The following is a 24,104-nucleotide window of genomic DNA, read 5'->3' as shown; positions in this document are numbered from 1 at the left end:
GTTACGTTACTCGCACGGCCATCGTGTGCACACACTAACTCCGTCTCCTGAAGAATTTTACCTAGACGAGCTGCCCCTCGACCGGGCCAGAGACGACCTGCTTCCACCAAGAGAGACCCACGAAATAGACAATTAAAAGTTATACGCGCTCATTTATACTATTCGCTAGATGGCGTTGCAGTCGCTACAATTGAGGAGAGGCTAGGGGGAAAGAAAGGGAAGGGGAAATTGGCACCTTGAGGCGGAGAGGGGTTAAGAGGGGAGAAGGAAAGGAAGGCTGCGGCACGGAGATGACGTCACAGAAGCGCGGCGGGCGCTTCAGATTTTTAAGTTTTAGTTAGGTTTTTATTGTTTTTTTTTTACATTTTTACTCCCAGAGGCAGGATATGAACCTTTAACCTTGTGACTACAGACCGCAAAATTACCCATCGAGCCAAGGAGACACGGTATCAAATTCTCTTGCCTTAGAGATGTGAAGCAATCAGAGGTTTGTTTCCTTCTGGTTGGTTGGGTGGTTCGGCTAATCAGGGACGTGGGCTTGTGTGATTGGTTGGAGCTGCTGGCCAGTCAGAGGTGATCTGTTATTTTTTGACTGCAGAGCTTAATTTTGGAAGTTTCTGCTCGATTTTTGTATTAAAAATTCATTACCAAATCACATTTTCATTAACCGTCCCGAAACACACCGATGCTACTGCAGTCAAGAACAGCTGATACGGAGACAGACATATGACCACCATATCGGTACATGAATTCCACTGCTCCCCCCCTCCTCTTATAGCTTTGCTCCACTCTTCTCTTCCAGGAACAGACCTGTTTAGTTAGGTTATCTCTATAGTGAATGTGGGTTTACGTATGGAAAACTTAAGAATTGTAAGATTAACCTCTACGCAAATGAGCACGTGGTTAATACTGCAGAGTTTATGATTTAATTAGTGGTACTTAATTACGTCCAATGAAAAGAGAATGCACTCATGCAATATAAGCATATTTTCTTTATTTATACGTATCGTCTGCAAATTGAAGTAACGTAACCTAGAATTGGTACACGAATCAGAACCACAAATATTTAACTTTAATATTTAAATATTAATTCATGTAATCATCAATTCCGAGCCAAAATAAAAAAAAACTGTACAGTTAAATATATATGAAATGTAAATACTTTTTATAGACTCTTATAAAAGTCTGAATTAACCAGAAACACGTCAACATAGTCAATTCCCGAGTCCATACAACAAAATAAAGATTCCCTTCAGAGAATTTTTTGTTTTCCCATATTTCGTGTTATTCTCTTCGAAGTAACTTATTGTTTCTTGACATTATGCTAAGTTTTTTTATTTCCTACTCGTTTCGTACTATATATCATGACCTGTGTTCACTAAGGAAACCGTATTTCGTCCCCACAAAACATTCTACTGTTCTCTGATTGGTGCTTCCCATAATTCCTAAGACAAAATTTAACATCTATGTTAATTAAGTCACAGTTATTTGTACACGACCTACAAGTATCATACCTTAAGCACGCGACAAATTCCTAATTTTCAATCGTAAACTCGCCTTAACCAATTTTTTGACCTAAAGTTCACTAACTTATTTAGTTATTTGCCAACAGAACTGTGAGAACATGTGCCATGTTGTGCACAGTTGGCATGTTTTTAAGGTAATAAAATTTCGTAGCAGTTTATACGTCTCGGTTTAAATGCAGTGGCAGTTAACTGATTGATGACAAATAAATGAAAATAATTATTATGTCATATTACACAACTTTGAATTTTATAATTCTTAACAAGAGCAGGTGTATGTTACCGTTCCGTTCGTAAACAAAAAGTTTTAATCATTTACATTAGTTTTATTTTAATATTTCTTTCAGCGAATCGCGACCCAATGATTTATCCATGCAAATAATAGAAGAATCTGCCCGTAAATTATATATTTCCTGTTTACTGGGCCTTATGCTTCTAATGAAACGTCGCCATAAGATAGAATATTCAAATTTAACGTGATTATAGCTTGTGATATTTATAAGCTGTTTATTCCTACTGATTTTTTTTATTTTATCACACACAATTCTAGCCCGGGTTAATGAAAGTTATTATTTTAAATCACAGAAAAATAATGTTTTTTCGTTATGAAATCAATTACACAGGTGTTAAAATGCTTGTCAGCAAAACAGCACATTCTCCTGACAGTTTCGTATCTCAATCCTGACTTGCTTTAGCTGAAGAAGTGTAGTTAAGGGGCCCGCCTCGTCAGGGGTGTATCTGTGTTGGTGAGGCGGGATGATAAGCGCGACTCTCGCTGGTGCTTCTAGCGCGGTATAGCCTCTAAGCGCAAGTCTCTGAACTGGCGCGCATTCGTCTCGTCGTCACAGGATAACTGTGAAATTTGAGCGGTGACCGTAACATTATATGGCGGAGAAATGAAGATAAAGGTGTAGTGCAAATCCCTTAAGTACTTTCAAGAATCTGTACCGGTTTTTTTACGCCTAAAAATTACTCTGAAAACAGGCGTTTTAGCCATTTTAACTCTTCTAAAAAGACAGTTCAAAAACTTAATCCAACATCTATAGTACTTCTCGGCCCTCAGAGAACTCTTAAATGCTTTTCGCGAGCAGACCTCACTCGGATATCATGAGCAGTTTTGAAATCGCGTTGTTTTTCCTGAAGCTCTGCGCACCGTGTGTGTGCCCGGGTAGGCGGTGCCCATAAGGCGCCCGCCTAGCTGGGAGTCCTGGGCAGACCTCAGTGGCCGGGGCTGGAACTAGTCTGCAGCTGTGGTCGCACCGTGGGATTCCCAGCCATGTCCCCCCTTCCAAGTAGTCACAGCCGGTGATAGGGTGTTTGTAAACCTCACAATACTGCTGCTGCTTTATTCAACCTACAGGCCATCGCTCTCACTAGAAACGTATCCTACTCTCGAAAAAAAAATAAAAAAAAAAAATCCTTTACCTAAAGTAAGAAAATCACTATTCAGTTTTTTTTTTAAATTTTTGGGCACGTGATTTAGAGGATAAAATAAACTTCTAAAATTTCGCCCTGCGAATCACTGCTTAAAGTTGTTTAAGTCATCAATATTGCTACAATTATATCACATAAGTAGGGATACCTGTATTTCGCGATTTAATTTCATGTCAAGGCATTTCACAAAACACTGTAGCTTTTCCTAAGAGTCATGGCAAATTGTGAGGGTGCAGCAGTACGGTGACCACATTCTCATTGGCCCCGTCAAGAGCGGGACGACACCTCTCGCCGACCTCAGCCAATAACCACAGGAGAGAAGCTACAGTATTTTGTGAAATACCTTGACACGAAATGTATTCGCGAAATACAGGTGTCCCTACACATAAGTCAAAACAATGTCAATATAAATCTGAACGCTGTGCTCCACGACAGCGAAAAAGACGACGAAGCTCTCGGCCCGTCGTCGGCGCGCGTCTTCCGTGAAGGCAATGCCATTGTCGCGGAGAGCAAGCACTATAGCCGCGACTTTCCCCTGCTGCCCGCGCGACATTCACGACCACGTTGCCGTGGGCAAGAACGGCCTACGTGCGCGAGGAACATTCCCAAAGGAGCTGCGACAGGAGTGTACGGTCGTGATTCGTGAATCGACGAGCACACGTCATTTGTCTCTAATAATTTATCCTAATTTTAGGATAAATCACTAGAGACCTGCAAAATTCGCGGATTCATTGACCTCTGGGATAGACTCCACAGTCCTTTAAATACTCGCGGAAATAACACCTGTTCATTGGCTACTGACGCGTGAGACGTCTCAACTAGGCTGTCCGTAATTCGACACTTTCTTGGTTTAGTGTTTCCCATTGGCTCACAGTTCCCCGGATAAAATGTGGGCCAATCGCAGAAGCGGTACGAAGGTATAGTTGTTTTGATGCTAGCCTATCGCGAAATGAATCCGCGAATTTTGCATGTCTCTATAAATCACTTGAGGACAAACTCTTTAGGAAAAGCGCGGCTATATAGCCCATCCAAAGCCCCTTCCCCCTTTTTTTAGTTTATTTTCGGAGATATGGATATAAACTGTGCCCAAAACTATGCATAGGAATAATTCATAAAATATTTCGGGGGATTCAGATGAAACCACTGACCCTTAAACCATCAAACATGCGTTAATTTTCAGTGGCTCCGGCTACCGATAATTCTAAATGTTTTAGCGTTTAAAGTTCTAAAGTTAATAGAATATAATAAATAAAAAAAAACCTTTGGTTTTTTTTTTAGTTTAGATGAACATTTCTTACGAACAATGTTCACACCTTTTCGTGTTTTTTTCTCAAGTTGCCAGCTATGCACGGAAAGAGTAAAAGAAAGATGGAGGGCGGTCGCGCGACACGCAGATCTGCGCACGTCACTTCCGGTGAAGGCACACGAACCGCGCCGAGAACACGGCGACAGGATGTAGCGGTCCTTGCGGGCCGATTGCTGTTTCATGTCTCATCCTTAGATGGGCATTTACTCTCTTTTTCCAACGCCCGACATCTGCTGTTCAAGCGCTGCCCTTGTTTCAGTGGGCTCTGTTGCCAGATGTACCCAAAGAGCACTACAGAGTTAGATAAAACTTAACATCGTAATTAAAATTTAAAAAAAATGTAATTAAAAAAGCAAAATTTGGAATGAGAATTATGAAAAATATATTTTCTTGTATTTCATCAACAGCATCATCAGATAATATTTAATTCTTGCTTCAAGGGAAAAGTAACATAAAGACGCCATTTTGGTTTCAACTTTTTTAAAATCGTTTAATATTAACATTTTTACTCCGTTTGGCCAAAGAACATAATTAATGGATTTTATATTTTTTTATAGAGACTGATTGCTACAAATAGTTTATCCTGTTAAATAATAATTTGTGCTTATAATTCATATTTTTTTCGTCCCCTTCAGAACGTATACAACTGCAATGATACCATCAAAAATTATTAATTTATGGTCTCGAAAAAAAATCAACAAACAGTAAAGTTAAAAGTAATTTAACACTTATTATAATTATCGATAGTATATAAAATAATAATATTATAATAATAGATAGTATATAAAATAATAATATTAATGTTAACAAGCCGGGTAGTGGCGATCTGGCAACAGCGCAGCGGTCGCCATTGGCTCTGTACTGTAATCCAAGCGTGAGACTAGTGGCGGATCCAAGGGGGGGCACCAGGGGAAAGTGCCCCCCCCCCCCCCCCCCGAAAAACCTGTTGTCTGCTACATTAATATTACCAACAAAAATGATTGTGTCTCTGAAACCAATAAAATATTTTAATATAATTAATTAATTTCTTGTAGAATCATAAAATCTGGTGGTTGGATGTTATGTGTAGTGTCAGTAGATTAAATACAAATTTAGTAATTTTTAGACTATTTTTCTCTGGCTACTCTGAAATCCTAGAGTGCCCCCTCCGAGGTGAACCTCTGGATCCGCCACTGGACGGACTATAGATCCGGACATCAAACCTCGCGGGGAGCTCCAGGCAGCTGAATGCGCTGATGACAAAGGATGTCAGGTGAATTGTGCCGTGTGCTGAACCGAATGCACAGACGGGATTGCGTTCGGGGCTGGAAACCCACGCAGGGTCGAGTGCAACTCGAGGAGCAGTGTTGGGGAGAGATGAGATTCGGGAACACGGGTTCCGTGGAAGGTCCCACCCCGGAACTTTCCATTTTAATTTGGAAGTAAAAAAAAAATTAGTTGTCTGTTAAATCGGTTTACGGACGATAGTTTAACGTGACAACGTCATAAAAAAACATTGATGAAATGATTGCATACTTTATGAATAAAATTGAATCATTTTTATTTTATTATTTTAATAATAAAAGAATAAAAACTTGAAATTATACTAGTAATCAGATTTTTAAAATGCAAGAATAATTAACCTTTATTGCCGAAATTGTTGTTGTAATAAGCAATGAAAACCATATTAACTTTACACTTCACTGTATAAACAGTCGAGTGGAAAAGAGATCGATGCGGCGCAAGCGCACAATGAGCGTAACGGGACACAGCGTAACGTAACAATGTGCGTAACGGGACACCGCGTAACGGGAAACAGCGTAACGGAACCATGTACGTAACGGGACACTTTTTCGTGCGTGCAGCCGGCGTTCATCGATTTATTAGACGTTGTCACGTCAAAAAGTCTATTCGTTTGTTATAATGATAGTCGGTCGAACTTTCTTTGTTGTGACAAAATACCGCCAATTTTGATTCGCTGATTACTACAAGACTAACAATGCGTCAACAATGGCTGAGCCCATAACGCATAGATCATGCCTGGACATGTTTTTTTTTTTCCGCGCAGTATTTGTTTTGCTTTTGACGTCATCGTAAATTGGGTAAATTTTAAAATTTTATCCCAACGTTTGCACGAGAAATCTACAGCATGGACCCGAACTGCATTTTTCTTAGTTTTCTTGTTTGCCTGGTTTTATAATAACAATATAGACATTAATGAAAATAACAATAATTAAATTTGTTGTACAAGAAACCTTCAAAGATTTTACTGCCTCAAGAAATGACGCGATTACGTCGAGATTTGATCATTGGCGTTCATAAAACAAACCTGAGTATAATTTGTAAGGAAAATATCAATATTACTTTAGATAAATCAGCAAAGCCTTCATCGAAATTCAAGTTCCAGTAAGGATTAAATTCCATTTTACAAATTTCCCTCCTCCCACTAACCCATATGTTCTCTGGGAATAGCCCTAGGACATCCGATAAGGTCCTTCACCAAAATACAAGGGCCCCGCAAACGTAAATGGCTCAGGGTCCCGCTAATTGTAGGGCCACCACTGGTTTTATACAAATGCATGTGTCATGCCAAAAATTCAAAAAACGTTCCCTTTTCATAAGACGTTAAATAGAGGGACAAAACTACAACCCCCCCCCCCCCCCCCCCTCCGAAATATTCTGCCATACAAAAATGGGACGACACAAAGTTCCGAGAATGTTATTGTCGTGTGTGGTCAACAACATCAGAGTCTACGTCAGGATCCAGTCTCGTACATGAACGAGACGCTATATTTATTCTTGGTCTGATTTCGAAATTCAAACATTTCCAGGCCAGCACAAATGCTCTTCACTAAACATGACAATATTACCGCGTAGGTATTTCGACATGCGCTACGCCATTTAAAAATCACACACACATTCAGTTGTTTCTTAGAAAAAATATATTTTTTTAATGAACGTTAAACCAGAGCGACGAACTAAGAAATTATTGTTCTCTAAAACGTTTACTCACCAATGTGTTAGTAATATCGATTCAAGGTAATGTAAATCTGGTTCAATCTACTTATGTGGTTAATTGGTTGTTTTATGGCCGGTTTCACCAATGTCCCCTAACTTTTAAGAGCTGCTTAAGGCATGTGTAAGGGCTGCCTAGCACATTGAATAGTTTCACCAACAGTTAAGGAACTCTTAAGTAATCTTAAGCATCCCTTAGTTTAAGTGGTGGAAATCGGGCCCCTAACTATTTAAGCGGCACTTACTGTCACAAAACAAGAAAAATAAAATGGATGCCGTGGAGGAATACGAAGAACTAACCGAAGGTGTACATTTTATTTTTGATATAAATGTTATTGCTGAAGTTGTGGAACATTTTTAAGGTGAACTTAATGTGAAATCCTTTATTATAAATACATTCGAGAATGTTCGCATACTCCACTTTTATTTAAGAACTCATTTAATAAGGAAGTAATTAAAGGTTTTTCTTTTGAAAAGTCTTAAAAGAACATTTATTACAAGGAATTTTGTATGTTCTAAAGGAAAAAAACTGATATTTTTTTTATTTTCATCTGCTATTAAAACTTAGTTTAAACTTAGACAAAATTACAATAGCGATAAATTCTCCCATGCTGCGTCCTTTTCTTTGCTCGAAACAGCATCCGTCCTCTTATTTTCTATTATATTTTTATACCTCTCAACTAGGCTCAACACCTTCATTTTCTCATCAGAAGAAAAGTATTGCATTTTCATTCTCTTTGTTTCAAACATTTTCACATTACTTTGCAACGACCATATAGCTACTACTTTCCGTGAAACTACACTAACATCGTAACATCCAATTACCGCGAAATTAATAAACATTCAGATATTTGTTTACTGTTTAGTTAAAATATTTGATTGGTTTATGTATGTCACGTGACAAAAAGTTCGAAGTACCAACCTGAAAACTATTAGTACTTATATCTGTACGAACCCTCGCTCTATGGCAAGCCAGTCCCTAACTAAGCAACCCCTACATAAGTGAATGTGACGATGGTGAAAACCAATTTCGTGAGAATTGACTTTAAGGAACGCCTAAATTTAAGCAGTCCTTTGCTGAGGGTGTGTTTAGGAGGCGTTGGTGAAAACGGCCCTTAAACGCTTAATGTTAAGGAGCCATATGGTGCAGTTGTAAGACTAATACAGGCTGGTTAGCAAACCTGTGATGGAAAATTTGGACTTTTCCAGATTTGGAAGAAAAAAATCTCCCTGATCACTGTCATAATTTAGTCGTTAATAACTATCAAAAAATTCCAATTTAAAATCGTGACTCGTGGGCATACCACACTTACCAATTGAATCCGGCAAATCTAATTTATTTTATCGCTCCACTGTCGATAGCTGAGCGAAAAGGAATGCGAGGAAACCTTTTTTGTAATACTTGTATACATTTTGGGAAGAAAGGCTGTGTACGTGGAACCAGTACAAATAAAAATAAGTCTCTGCTTTAACTTTTAATTTCTTACTTACCTCGTAATTAAAAATTGGCCATTCAAATATTCCCTAATATCATTAGAAATCCCCTGTATTTCCTAGGTTCACTCTATTACTAGACAACCTGTAATCGCATACCATGGGTTCGAATCTTAGACCCGTGGTCCGCCACACCCTAATCTCGGTTTCCTGTGGTCACAACGAAATCAATCCTGGCGAATGTTGAGGATGGCTCCTTACTATATTTCATTACGGATTGCTCTCCCAAATTACTTTGCAATTAATTGCCATCGTTTGAATCAGTGGATTCCACATTTGTTCAGGTCGAGTGTGACTAAGCAATATTGCATCCTCTCGCAACGCAAAGAATGTGCCCACACAAATCTGTAGAAAAATATCCTTTACCTTTCAGTGACTTTCCTTGACCAAACTTACAAAATTAACTGACGAAAATTTTAAAATAATTAACATATTTTTCTTTTTTTTCTGAAATAAATGAAGACAATCCAGCCTCCACCATCCCTATAGCCGCTCTAGTTCAAACAGAACTTTGCATGAGGGTGTATTTTACAGTGTGTATGACTCTACACTGTAACACATTCTGAAAGAGAGAGAAAAAAAAGTGTTCTTAGACTGGGTGATGGCGTACTAGAGCATGACATTTCCACCTCAAATTATTACCACTGAGGAATTTCCATGGCTTTTCCAGGCTTTCAAATAAATTTCCTGACTTTCCAGAATGTGGTCATCCTGAAATGTTACCGTGCTTCATTTGACAGCAGCTGTCTTGGAATCGGTGCCCAGTATCCGAACAACTAGCAAGTCTGTCTCCTCAAGGCAATCTTATCCATTTATGGGATTTTCGAATGTGGGAAGAGTGTAGATTGAGCCGGTTTTGTGATTCGCATCCAAAGATGCTAACTTTTTTTTTTTAAATATTCTTCCCAATGTGCTACCTTTTTGTGAGTGCGCTTCCTTTTTAAATGTTGTTTTGATTCGTTTATTGAGGTAAATGGTTCGTGTTTTGACTCGCATATTATCACAGCGGCCGCAGGTATATAAGCGAGTACCAGACACTCAGTCCTCCTCTGACCGCGGTGCAGTACGGATCGGTTCTCTTTAGTAAGTTTCGTGAGATGTAGTTGCTGGTCTAACGTTGACTTGTATGGACCGTCTACCATAGACGGTGCAGGCCCTGAGGGCAGCGACGACGGCGACACAGAACTCGATGGAATGTGTACCATCGTCACCGACAACACTAGAGGAGACTTCAACAGGCGTGGTTCCACCAGCAGAAGAGACCTTAATTCCTGCCGCGCTGGCTGCAGAGGATACCTCGAAGAATGACGTTTCGCCGTCAAAGGAGACTTCAAAGGCTGCATCGCCACTAGCATCAACGATGTCCACTGAAGGTGCATCGGTGGCTTCCCGCAGCATCGGTGTCGTTATACTGTGACGTGATTTTCTCGAACGGCGGTAATTTTTCGACGACACGAGAAGAGAGGATGTGCTAATAAATCCTCCTCGCGCATAATTTAACTGTGGAAAATGTCGCAAGGTGTTTGCAATAAACGATCATTTAAAAAAAAAAGACATGCCATAAGCTGCAAACAAAGCCATTGCAAAAGACTCGTGTTAGTGCATTACCGAGTAAGGATACATCGAGGTATAGACAATAGACATCCATGTCACTTCTGTGAGAAGACTTTTGCATATGCTCTTGATGCACGGGGACATGAGAAGAGAGAGAGTGCTCGAAGAACCCATCACTCTCGGCGTTTCTTCATGGTAAGTGTCATGCGTGGTTTACCCGTACCGACAACATGAGAAGACACATGGAAAACTGTAAATGTGAGGTTCGTTCACCTGCTGCTGACCAGCTAGTGTATCATACAAGTTAATGTCGAGACTCACACGTGCAATGACTCTAACATTAGAACAGGTCTGCAGCAAGAAGCTTCGACGTCGACCCAACGTGCAGCACAGCCTACGACCGTTCTCGGCGCGTTGAGACAGAATGAAAATGGATTCTACCTGGTGAAATGTGCTTTTAATAGGCTACCTGAACGACTCTCTTGGCGAAATCAGCTTTTAATACCTGAACGACTCTCTCTTGTGCGAAGAAATGTTTGTAGCTTCATAAAAACAATTTATTGCTAACTTTTTTTAGCATAAAAAATTTTTTTATTCACAATTAAAAAATTGCAATATTATGATTTTATTTTAAATAATCTGCAAGACAACTAAATACCAGAAACAAAAATATTTCTTGAAAGACTCTGATTACGAACAGCATTAAAGAGCCATCATTGTACCTGTCTATACAAGTGCGCATGACGTCTGTCTCTTCAAAAGTTTTCGGAACACTTCAATTCCCATATGGCCGTCGAAAACGCAAGCTAGAATGCAAGAAAGTTGGAAGTTGCGTTATTGCGACTCGCGTGGCTTGTAAACTGGTACTCCTAAAATTTAGTTTCTGGACTTTTTTTTCCATTGCGTTTCTTGCGTAGTTTACACAGCCGGTCAGAACTTAACTTAAAAAAACTGTATACAGAAGAACGTGGTGAACAGCGGTGAACGTAGCGCTGTGTTGCGCGCGGCTTGTTTTCTCCGGCGACGGGCGCATGGGCATGGTTCGCCTCCCGAGGACAATGGGACCTCCGAGTTGGTATATAGAAGATGGTCCCGGCCAGCGCACGAGTCCTGTTGCTGTTGCTGTTGCTGTGGTGAGCCGCTGTGGTCCTCGAAGGTGAGTCCGACCTGCCTCCTTCTGCGGAGAACCCGGCCAAGAACTGTAGGTCCCGGACGCGATGAGACGGCGCATCCGTGTCCCTCGCCGCATGCGGTTCCCGTCGGATTCAGTGCCTCGAGGGAGTGCATGCCGGCCCGCAAGGGGTCAGAGACTCGCGCGTTGGAAACAATGCAGAGCGAAAGCTCTGACGAATGCGTGTCGGTCCAGGGGCTTCGCCGACGGCATTGCTCCAATCGGCAGCACCCGTAAACGACCGAGCAACGTCAGAAATTCTGACGTGTAACACCTTAGCTCGCTGGGAGTGATTTCGTGAGTGCGACGGGTTCATGTAAACCACGGTGCTGCCATCCGTGGCGGATGGTGCGAATCAAAGTTCACAAAGCCAAAGGGAAACTCTGTAGTATTAAATGTTTAATTAATTATATATAACAATTTGGGCAGTATTTTAATAAAATTAATTTTCGAAAATTAGGAATAAAGCCGGGGTTAAGTAATGTTTTTTTTAGTCTTTTGTTCTCTTTACCGGAGCCGTTTCATTCATTGTTTAAAATTTTGCTCTGCTTAATCGAATGATTTCGTTAGTCGACGTAGTTGCTCCGGCAGCGAACCTAGCGGCGGGTTGCAAAAACTATGTGTGATTGGCGTTATTTTAAAGAATTCGATGTTCAATTTCGTGTCCGAGTTTCGTATAAGAATAACGTATTTGCAGCATTATAACACATGAAATAGCTCGTTACCGAGGTTAGATGTTATACATCTCGGGCAAGTACTGAACGACGCTGTCGGCAGGAGCGTAAGCAAAATTACATTTCGTGGTGGAGGTGGATTGGGGGGGGGGGGGGGGTTATACCCCATCCCCCCCTTTAGTATATCCCTGGCAGTCGGTAGAGTTAGTCGAGGCGATTACTGATCAGAGCATAACGAAAAAAAAAAAAAAGTGAAAAGCTTAATGGTGAATAACGAATAAAGTATATTCGGACAATTTGCAAGACTATTTTCAGCTTTTAAACCTCCATTTTGTATACTTTATTGAAAGCGAATTAATGTATCGTACTGTTTCAATCAAATTACTTGATGAAAAAAAAAATAGAAGCAGCAAAAGCACTCGATGGCATGTTGGCATTATAGCACACCTGCATACATGAAGACGCGTTTCAAAATTTTTTTTGTACCCTACAAAGTATCCTATCACTCTATGAAGTTTCACTTCCAACGCCCGTGACGGCCAGACACCCATTTTTATTTATTTTTTCTGGAGGTTTAGCGTCTCGTCCACAGCGAGATCATTAGAGCCGGATCACAGTGCGAAACCATGAAGAAATGCATTCACGACGGCAGGAGCGGGATTTGAACCGCGGTCCTCTGATATGCGAATCTTGTGTCTAACCACTGCATCACGTGACTTTAGTAAGGCTCGGCTTCATGCGTCATTTTGAATTTTTTCCCCTTATTTCTATTATTTATTTCGGGGCTCATTCTGAAATTTTAACACGATTTACCTACCTTTGTTGCGGTTTTTGTTGTGTCGCTAGTATTTTCAATATAATGGATGTATTCTATCAAGTGTTAGTTGTTAACATCATTTGTGGGACTTTTAACAACTATATCAGATATACTAGGTGAGCATCCCTTAAATAATGGTAATGAAATGAAATAAAAAAAAATCACCATAGCGTGTGAGACCGAGGTTTAACCTTAAAACAATTAAATACATGTGGTGGTAAAATAACACTTTGGTATATTGAAATAAACGTGTTCGACATGAATCCACAAATCTGACCTTGGGTTTAGGGGCACCGAAAGTGATGGTACACTGCAGACTTACTTGTTACATAAATTTAAAGAAAATGTTAGCCAGTCTTTCAGTACTCGCCAGTGATGTGTAACATATAACCTCGGAAACGAGCCAATTCATGTGTTCTCACGTTGCAAATACATTTATAATACGAAAATAAGTCACGAAATTTAACGTAGAATACTTTAAAATAATACCGAGAGTGATAAATATACGAAAACTAGCTGCAGTACCCGGCTTTGCCCGGGCTGAACACCGGGTGATATATTGTCCGCGAGTTACAGCAAAATGGGTAGCGATATGTCCAGTGTGTTGGACATTAAGAAATGATACATAATTACTGTTTGTGTATATGTGACCTATGATTTTCTGTTTACCCATGGCGATCGGTTGAAAGGTTTAGAAGTTGATGCGCTACAGCGCCATCTAGCGGCGAGTTACAAAAAAAATGGATAGCATAAAAACCTTCTTCAAGATAAAAACACTTCGATGTGCCAAACTTCATGGCGATCGGTCAAACGGTGTAAGAGTTTATCGACGTCATACATGCCAACATCCAATTATATATTCTTATAATACTAATAATACTAACATTATAAATGCGAAAGTAGCTCTGTCTGTCTGTCTGTCTGTATGTATGTTTGTTTGTTACCTTTTCCCGGCTGAACGACTGAACAGATCGTAATGAAATTTGGCAAGGAGATAGATTATATCCTGGGGATGGACATACGCTATCTTTTGTCTAAAAAAACAATATTTAAACGTGTTAAAAAAATATATCTTAATTTTATGTAATGTGTGTCATAGATATACAAACTGTTAGTGTCATTCCTCTATGCCTGCCGTGCAATAGCTTTCAAGCCATTACGTTACGTTTTTCTATTGTAAGGAACTAAGTAGAGAGTAAGAAAAAAATAAAGATCTTGACACTTTGTAGTGTCGCCATATTTCTTTCAATTTTCAATACCGTTTTTGTCTATTACAATTTAAATTGCTGAAAAAAATCATGTTTCATAAACACATAAATAGTGAGTGTGTGTCATTTCTCTATGTCCACGAGGTCTTGCCGCGTCAATTTTCTCCTTCGGGCGAACCCGTCCGCTTAGTTAAATAAACAGCTTTTATCGTTGAATGATTTCATGATTTATTTCATGAAAATCTGCTCTGATAAAAAAGTAAGTTTTATAGACATTCAATAGGTGTCTCTCTCTCTCTCTCTCTCTGAAGATCAATCTGTGAATCGTTACAAATTTATTTCCTTTATTTTTTTTAGTTAAATTTGATACAATATGATTTCACTAAAAATCTATTTCTAACCCTTCCTATTTTCATTTCCACATTACGAAGTTTCACTTCTTCCGCGCGGAGGGACTCCACGCAATATGTTTGCATGCAATTAAAAACTATTTTTTTAATGATGCTAAATAAGTATAACTTCTCATGCGCGTACATATAAGTACACGCACCCATTTTTTTTATTTAATTTCTTCAATATATATATTTTTTCTCCCTACCTAGGGCACTCATAATTCTTTTAAATTTCACGTGTATGTTTTCAATGTCATTCGAATTGTACAATTTTTTTTTTGTCAAATTGGTCATTATTTATACTTTGTTTCATTTTGTAATCATACGTATTTAAGGTATTATGACAAATAAAAAAAAATTGTTACACTAACATTCTTAGGTTTTTATTGTGTGGATAGTTTGAAGTTTAATATTATGTAGGTATATAAATTCGTAAACTTATAAATTTCTCCGAAATTTATTCATAGGTTGGTAGGGCCTACTAATTTTTTTATTTGTATAGTTTGAAGTTTAATATTATGTATGTACGTGATTTCTTAAACATAGAGTTATTTATTAATTTATTTAGAAAATTATTCATAGGTAGGTAATAAGTTTTTCTATTTGTCAATATTGTTTTTATGGTAGATAGGAGGAGTACAGTAAATGCCTACATTCTTATATTCCTTTATATCTCTTTCGATTTGGAGTGTTTCAGAGCCATTCGGGGTCCTCAACATCACCCCCTCCCCCTCCCCCGCAGGTTGTTAAAGCCCCAAAATTTCGAAAGTTTAAAATTTTTTAAAAATCTTTCTCTTTCGATTTTAAGTGTTTTAGTGTCATTCAGGGTCCTCGAACCCCTCGCCCCCCCCCCCCCCCCCACTATGAAAAAGCCCCAAAATTTCGATAATTTTAGGAATTTCAAACATATATTCTTTCGAGATGAGTGCTTCGAAACATTCGAGGTCTTGAACCTCCACTCCCCCCCCCCCACCCTTCCACAAAAGTGAAAGCCACAAAATTTCGAAAAAGTGGAGGAATTTGTATTAAAATTAAGTCATTACGAACTAAAGTGTCCGGGGCATGGTGGAACTTTTACCCAAAGTCGACTTCCCACCCAATTTTGAGGGAGGGGGGGGGGGGAATGCAAAACCCCAAAATTTCGAAAAATTTCTTAAATTTAAGTATACTTTTTTACTATTTGGAGTGTTTCCGAGCCATTCGGGGTCCTCAAACTACCCTCCCCCCACAAGGAGACAAAGACCCAATAATAAAAAATTTCCCAAAATTTCGAAAACCTATTCTCTTTCGATTTGGAGTGTTTACGAGCCATTCGGGGTCCCAAACATCCCCCCCCCCCTTAACAGGGTTCAAAGCCCCAAAATTTAGAAAATTTCAAAAAACATTCTCTTTCGATTTTTAGTGTTTCCCTGCTATTCAGGGTCCTCAAAATAACACCTCCCCCTCTGGGGACCAAGCCCCAAAATCTCGAAAATTTCAGGAATTTAAATATTTATTTCGAGATGGAGTGTTCCGAACCATTCGAGGTCCTGAACCTTCACCCCCCCCCCCCCTCCTTTTTCTCAAAAGAGAAAGCCACAAAATTTCGAAAAATTGGAGGAAATTGTATTAAAAATAAGTCATTACGAACTAAAGTGTCCGGGGGATGGCGGAACGTTTACCCAAAGACGTCTTCTCCAACAAATTTGTGGTAAGGGGATTGGGGGAATGCAAAACCCCAAAATTTCGAAAAATTTCTTAAATTTAAGTATAGTTTTTTACTATTTGGAGTGTTTCCAAGCCATTCGGGGTCTTCAAACTACCCTCCCCCCACATGGAGTCAAAGACCCAATAATTAAAAAATTTCCCAAAATTTCCAAAAACCTATTCTCTTTCGATTTGGAGTGTTTACGATCCATTCGGGGTCCTCAACAACACACCCACCCCCCCTCAGGGGTCAAAACCCCAAAATTTAAAAAATTTCAAATATTATTCTCTTTTGATCTTTATTGTTTCCCAGCCATTCAGGGTCCTTCAAAATCACCACTCTGGGGACAAAGCCCTAAAATTTCGAAAATTTCAGGAATTTCAAATATCATTTCTTTCGAGATGGAGTGTTCCAAACCATTCGATGTCCTGAACATCCACTTTCCGCAAAAGTGAAAGCCCTAAAATTTTGTGGCTTTCACTTTTGTGGAAGGGGGGGGGGGGCGGGTGGAGGTTCAAGACCTCGAATGTTGCGAAGCATTCCATCTCGAAAGAATAGATATTTGAAATTCCTATAATTATCGAAATTTTGGGGCTTTTTCCTAAAGGGGGGGTTCGAGGACCCCGAATGACTCTAAAACACTTAAAATCGAAAGAGAAAGATTTAAAAAAAAATTTAAACTTTCGAAATTTTGGGGCTTTAACCACCTGCGCGAGGGGGGGGGGGGGGGGGGGGTGATGTTGAGGACCCCGAATGGCTCTGAAACACTCCAAATCGAAAGAGATATAAAGGAATATAAGAATGTAGGCATTTACTGTACTCCTCCTATCTACCATAAAAACAATATTGACAAATAGAAAAACTTATTACCTACCTATGAATAATTTTCTAAATAAATTAATAAATAACTCTATGTTTAAGAAATCACGTACATACATAATATTAAACTTCAAACTATACAAATAAAAAAAATTAGTAGGCCCTACCAACCTATGAATAAATTTCGAAGAAATTTATAAGTTTACGAATTTATATACCTACATAATATTAAACTTCAAACTATCCACACAATAAAAACCTAAGAATGTTAGTGTAACAAATTTTTTTTATTTGTCATAATACCTAAAATACGTATGATTACAAAATGAAACAAAGTATAAATAATGACCAATTTGACAAAAAAAAAATTGTACAATTCGAATGACATTGAAAACATACACGTGAAAATTAAAAGAATTATGAGTGCCCTAGGTAGGGAGAAAAAAAATATATTGAAGAAATTAAATAAAAAAAAATTAGTTGTCTGTAAAGTCGGTTTACGGACGATAGTTTAACGTGACAACGTCATAACAAAACATTGATGAAATGATTGATCCAGAAGAAAAGGAAATATCATATTCGGCCTGAGACTGAGCCGTAATAGGTTTTATGCAACCATTTAGGCATTAAAAATATTATATTCTTTGAGGAAGAATTTTTTTTTTAATTTTTCTATCTTTTGTATGATAACATCTACTTCTGCATACTTTTATGAATAAAATTGAATCATTTTTATCGAATTATCACTATTTTGTATGGATACAAAGGAGTGAAATGAAATGTACAATTTAATTAATAAATTTACTTTTATTTGCATTCATTATTCAAATACATTTATTACTTTTGAAATGTTACGTGCGCCTTATTTATTTTTACAAGTACAAAAAAAATTTCGCACCTGCCGGAATTCGAACCGACAACCATACAATTATATATTAGCGCCGCTGTCCGCTTTTTTTTTTTTTTTTTTTTTTTTTTTTAGTTTAGTTTAGTTTAGTTTATTAGTTTATTGTGATATCATGTGCATGTACATAACATTACAGCTCACATCAGATTACAGTCAGCACAAATGGGTTACACGATACTGATACCTCGCCCCTGCGGATTAACACAGTCCCACACCATCTGTACAAATTTCAAAACATGAAAAGGTAATGTCCAAACCTCCTTCTTAACGTATTGTTTTTTACCATAGACCATCTGTCACGTCGTAGCTGGGATATGAAGTCCCGCAAGAAGTATGGCACTTGAGTTTTGAGCACAAAAGCTATCAAATTCGCCATCAGCCACACAGCCGCCCGCCTCTTCACGGTAGGGAAGGCCGTGATGTCGAGGTAGCACATGCGGTCCGCGCACACGTCCCGTGGAGGTAGGCAGAGCAGTCTGGAAAGTTTGGTTTTACACCACTCCCACAAGGGGCGCGAGAATGAGCAAGCACATATGCGATGGAGGGCGGTGTCACGGTAGCCACAGAGTTCGCAGTGGTCATCCTGGGATAACGCAATGCGTTTCTTGCGATAAAGGGTGGGTGTCAGGTCGTTGACAAATGTGAAAGCTTCGGCACGGAGATGAGTAGGTAATTCAGGATCAGAAACGTTTTTCCATATGTTCAGCCAACGCAAAGAAAGGATCTTATTCTGAATATTCGGCACAGAGGGTGTTGCTCGTCGCTGGAAACCATACAGTTGTCTTGTGGAGACATGCGTACCTTCGGGAAGTTCGGAAATCGTCGTGCGAAGGTGATCGGCGGCGGACTTGTAGTGTCGGGGTAGGCGCTCCCTGGCGCCCCATGCGGCTGTGTACAAAGCCGAGGAGCGACCACCCTGTAAGACACGTTGTATGACGCATTTCTGGAACAAGGCTCGTGCTTTTTGCTCATGCTCAATGAGTCCGAGACCACCTTTACTGACAGGCATCGTCAGCTGATCGCGGCTGACCTTGAAGAGGAATCCTTTCCAGATAAACCATCCAATGTATTGCCTGATTTGAGCTGCAATCGCAGCTGGCATGGGGAACACCTGTGCCATGTACCAGAGTTGTGAAAGGGAGTACATGTTAACGATATATACACGTTGGATGATGTTGAGGTTTCTAAGGTGTGACTCAAGCAGGCTACCACGAACATTCCGCACCACTCCGTCCCAGTTCTCTTGAATGGTATGACCGATGTCACCCGTGAAAAGTATTCCAAGTGTCCTGATCGCATCCGTAGACACGAATGAATGCTGTGGCACAATCACATCTGGCGCTGCTTTCAGATTCAACACTTTGGTTTTCGCGAAGTTGCATTTTGCATGCGTTGCCTTGTGGAAGGCCTCAAGAATAGCATGAGCGGCCGTGAGTTCATGGTCACTACGCACAATGACCGTAACATCATCTGCATACCCAATGCACGTTAAAGGATTCCCTTGAATACTCAGTCCTGAGAGAGTAGAGTTAAATTTCCTTATAAGGGGCTCAATATAAAGGACGAAAAGTACCATCGAGAGCGGGCACCCTTGTCGGACAGAGGAGCGAATCGGAAATTTGTCACCAAAACAACCATTGATGGACATCTTCGAGGTTAGGTTCTCACGGAACGTGCGTAGGACAGCTCGAACTGTCGGAGGGAAGCAAAGGTGCTCGAGCACCCTGTCGAGGAAGCTCCATTGCACCCGGTCAAAGGCCTTCTCAAGATCAATGTTCAGGAGGGCGACAGCGCCCGGCGTTGTGCGCGCCAGGAGCTGCACATCGCGGAGCGCAGAAGTGCCATGTGTGATGGACGTCCCCTTCACAATACAATGTTGGTCCGGCCCGATGACATCAGACAGCGCTGATTTAATACGATTGGCATACACCCGTGCGATGATTTTGTAGTCAGCACACAGAAGCGTGATAGGCCTATAGTGGGCTACTTCACGTGGCTGTGGTACCTTGGGTATGAGCACAATGATTCCCTCTGTTTGCGTGCTGCACAGACGCCCTCGTCGAATGACCGTGCGCGCCATTTCGCAAAATTCCTCTCGAATCGTTGGCCAATAGTGCTGGTAGAATTCGTAGGGGATACCGTCCACACCAGGGGATTTGGTTTTTGGGGCCCTCCGAACGATGTGTGTGATCTCTTCGTCAGTTGGGTCGGCCTCCAGATGGTGCTGTGCTATGTCGTCAAGGCTGCTGTCATACACATCGAGGAATGACGTCCCTTCATCATAGTCAATGTCGTGGTCCGCATAGAGTTCCTCGTAACTACTTGTAAATGCTGCGAGGATGGTTGTGGAATCCCTTACGACCGTGCCATTCGCGTCCACAACCGAGCTGATGTGCCTTCGTGTACGCCTCTTCCGATCTCGCATGAGGGAGTGAATGCTAAGCCTTTCTTGCTGTAGCGCACTCTTGGTGTTATTGAATACAATGCGACTTTCCATGTTCGCTCGGTGTATGGCGATGATCCGTTCCTTAAGGCGACGGGCTTGATCCCTCGGATTGGTAACTGCGGTTGGATGCGTACTTAATTCCCGCAGGGCCCTCTCGTGCAAATAGAGAAGGGAGTCCTGCTCCCGTCTACAACGCCCGCCATGGTGCTTAAATAATTTGGCCAGACCTGGTTTGACGCAGCCATCCCACCAATCCGCTGTGTCCGCGTACCTCTGTTTACATCGCAACCAATGAGACCAGCGCCGATGAAAATCATTGTCCACTTCAGTTTGACCCAACAAGCGTGTTTGTAGTCTCCAGTAGTTACGCCCAGGTGTGGGTGAAACCTCCGGAGCAGCCACAGTACAAACGACCATGTAATGATCTGTGACAGCCACTGGCACCACATCATATGATCGCGCGTTGTGTCGATGCGTGCGGGACATATAAAACCTGTCTAGGCGCGAACTAGATGAATAGGCATGAAAGGTGTAATGTGGTGTGGGTACTTGAAGAATGTCGACCATGTCCTCCACATCAATGGCAGTAACGAGCTCATGCAGTGCCGTGTTAATGGGGTAGTGTCCACCAACGTGATCACTGGGTGCAATTATACAATTGAAATCTCCACCTAGAATAAGACCCGTGCCATCATTCCTTATAAATGGAAGGATTTCCTGGCGAAAAAATTCCTGGCATTCTGTTCGACGCTGAGAGCCAGAGGGGGCATAGACATTCACACATTGTCCGATAATGCTCCTGCCAGTAGCGCTGGAGGGATTGAGCGCTATGAGTGTGCCAGAGATTATCCTCCCAGATGCGTGCACTCTGATGTGCGTGAGTTCAAGATGGTTCTTTGTGACAACAATGGTTCCTCTCCCTTGAGGGCCGATGTTGGGGTACACATTATATTGGTCAAAATATGGTAGCCGCTCTAGCGCACACTCTTGTAAAAATAGTACGTCGATAGCGTGCGCACGTACAATGCTGTGTAAAGCATGAAATTTGAAAGGAGCTTCAATTGCACAAATGTTGACAGTGGCAATTGTTAAAACTCTAGTCATCCGCTACGTCTTTGCTACTAGCTACGTCATTCCCTCCCCCACTCTGTTCCGTTATGCTGATCGCGCCCCCCTTGATTTGCTCGATCGCATGTTGGGCAATGCGGAGTGAATATTTACGTTGTGAACGCGGGCTGTCCGGTAGGGCGGTGTCTCTCACCTACGAGGCCATATTTGTTAATTGATAGTTTAAGATGTTATATATACATTTATAAAAGTTTTGTTCACGGTAGAGGAATAATATTATTTAATTTTTATAACTCGATTTTATAACAAATACGCATCCCAAATACACCAAACTTATTTATAATGTGTTACAATATTTTTTAAAACATTGTGCAAAAGATCCCGGTTGTAATTTGAATTATTATGTGTAACTGTAAAACACCATTGTTGGTTCAAAACGTATTTGAATATTCAACATTACTTTTAAATAACTGTACCGATTGTGCTGAAAATCGGTGGACAAATGGTTAAATTACATAATATTAATAATTCAAACGACGAAAATATGATTGAAAAGTCAAATCGATGGTCGTTCCAATCGAGTGGCAGAGAGATGCCACGCATGCGTACAATGAGCATGAAGAGAGATCCCACGCATGCGTACAATGAGCAAATAGGACACATCCGTAGTGGAACATCCGTAGTGGGACACTTTTTCGTGCGTGCAGCCGGCGTTCATTGATTTATTAGACGTCACGTCAAAAAAATGGGTGCGTGTACTTAGGTACGCGCATGAGTTGTTATACTTCTTTGGCATCATTAAAAAATAGTTTTTAATTGCATGCAAACATATTGCGTGGAGTCCCTCCGCGCGGAAGAAGTGAAACTTCGTAATGTGGAAATGAAAATAGGAAGGGTTAGAAATAGATTTTTAGTGAAATCATATTGTATCAAATTTAACTAAAAAAAATAAAGGAAATAAATTTGTAACGATTCACAGATTGATCTTCAGAGAGAGAGAGAGAGAGAGAGACACCTATTGAATGTCTATAAAACTTACTTTTTTATCAGAGCAGATTTTCATGAAATAAATCATGAAATCATTCAACGATAAAAGCTGTTTATTTAACTAAGCGGACGGGTTCGCCCGAAGGAGAAAATTGACGCGGCAAGACCTCGTGGACTTAGAGAAATGACACACACTCACTATTTATGTGTTTATGAAACATTATTTTTTTTCTGCAATTTAAATTGTAATATACAAAAACGGTATTGAAAATTGAAAGAAATATGGCGACACTACAAACTGTCAAGATCTTTATTTTTTTCTTACTCTCTACTTAGTTCCTTACAATAGAAAAACGTTACGTAATGGCTTGTAAGCTATTGCACGGCAGGCATAGAGGAATGACACTAATAGTTTGTATATCTATGACACACATTACATAAAATTAAGATATATTTTTTTAACACGTTTAAATATTATTTTTTTAGACAAAAGATAGCGTATGTCCATCCCCAGAATATAATCTATCTCCTTGCCAAATTTCATTACGATCTGTTCAGCCGTTCAGCCGGGAAAAGGTAACAAACAAACAGACATACATACAGACAGACAGACAGACAGACAGACAGACAGAGTTACTTTCACATTTATAATATTAGTATTTATTGTGATTTCAACCAACATTTCTGAACGCTAATCACACGTAGATTGCGCACACTACCGCTAGAATTTGTTGAAAGAGCACATACGACGACTATCGAATCATCACTTTTGCAGAGAAAAATTTTAAACGGCTCCGATTTAAAAAAAAAAAAAAAAAAAAAAAAAAAAAATTGAAAAAATCTACTAAACCTTTTTTTTTGTACCTGATTTTCAACAAGGGATTTTATTGAAATACTGCCCATCTAGTTAAAATAAATTCATTGAACAGTTACGCAATGCTATAAAATTTCCTCCTTGGCTTTGTGAACTTCGGTTGCGCGCCATCCGCCATAGATGGCAGCACCGTTGTTACACGTTTTGGTCCAGTTCACGTAATGACTCCTGCCGAAACCCGTGTACCGTGAGCTGAGATGTCTGCGGAATCACTAGACGGCCACTGGACGTGTTTGCAGGTTCTAGAGATGCGGACGGCCGCTCTGGTGGGCTGCTGGGCGCTGCTGCTGCTGCTGCACTGCGGCCGCGGCGTCCGGGTGACGCAGGAGGCCGGGCAGACGGTGAACGTGACCAGCGTGGACACGCGGCCGTGGCTGCCGATCCCCGCCGAGGACCGGGCGCCGGCGCGGCCCGACCACGAGGCCTACGAGCGGCAGGAGGTCGCCCGCGCGCTCCAGAGGCAGAGCGGGGCGGACCCCAGGTCCCGGGGCGGCGGCGAGGGGCCCGTCAAGCACGTGCACGAGCACCAGGAGGACCCGGGCCACGAGGACTTCCACCGGCACCTGCAGGCGTACCTGCCGCACCTGTCGGCCGCCGCCGTCGAGCCCGAGCAGCAGCGAGGCTTCCACGACACCGAGGAGGCGCAGAGACAGTACCCTCTCCCCCTGGGGAACAGCGTCCACGCGCCCTACGAGCCGCCCTACGAGGCCGGGTACACGCCCCAGGGCCCGGACAGCCTCCAGACCCTC

This window comes from Bacillus rossius, chromosome 1, assembly GCF_032445375.1.
Source record: "Bacillus rossius redtenbacheri isolate Brsri chromosome 1, Brsri_v3, whole genome shotgun sequence".
NCBI lineage: Eukaryota > Metazoa > Arthropoda > Insecta > Phasmatodea > Bacillidae > Bacillus > Bacillus rossius.
Note: the sequence above shows the minus strand (reverse complement) of the source record.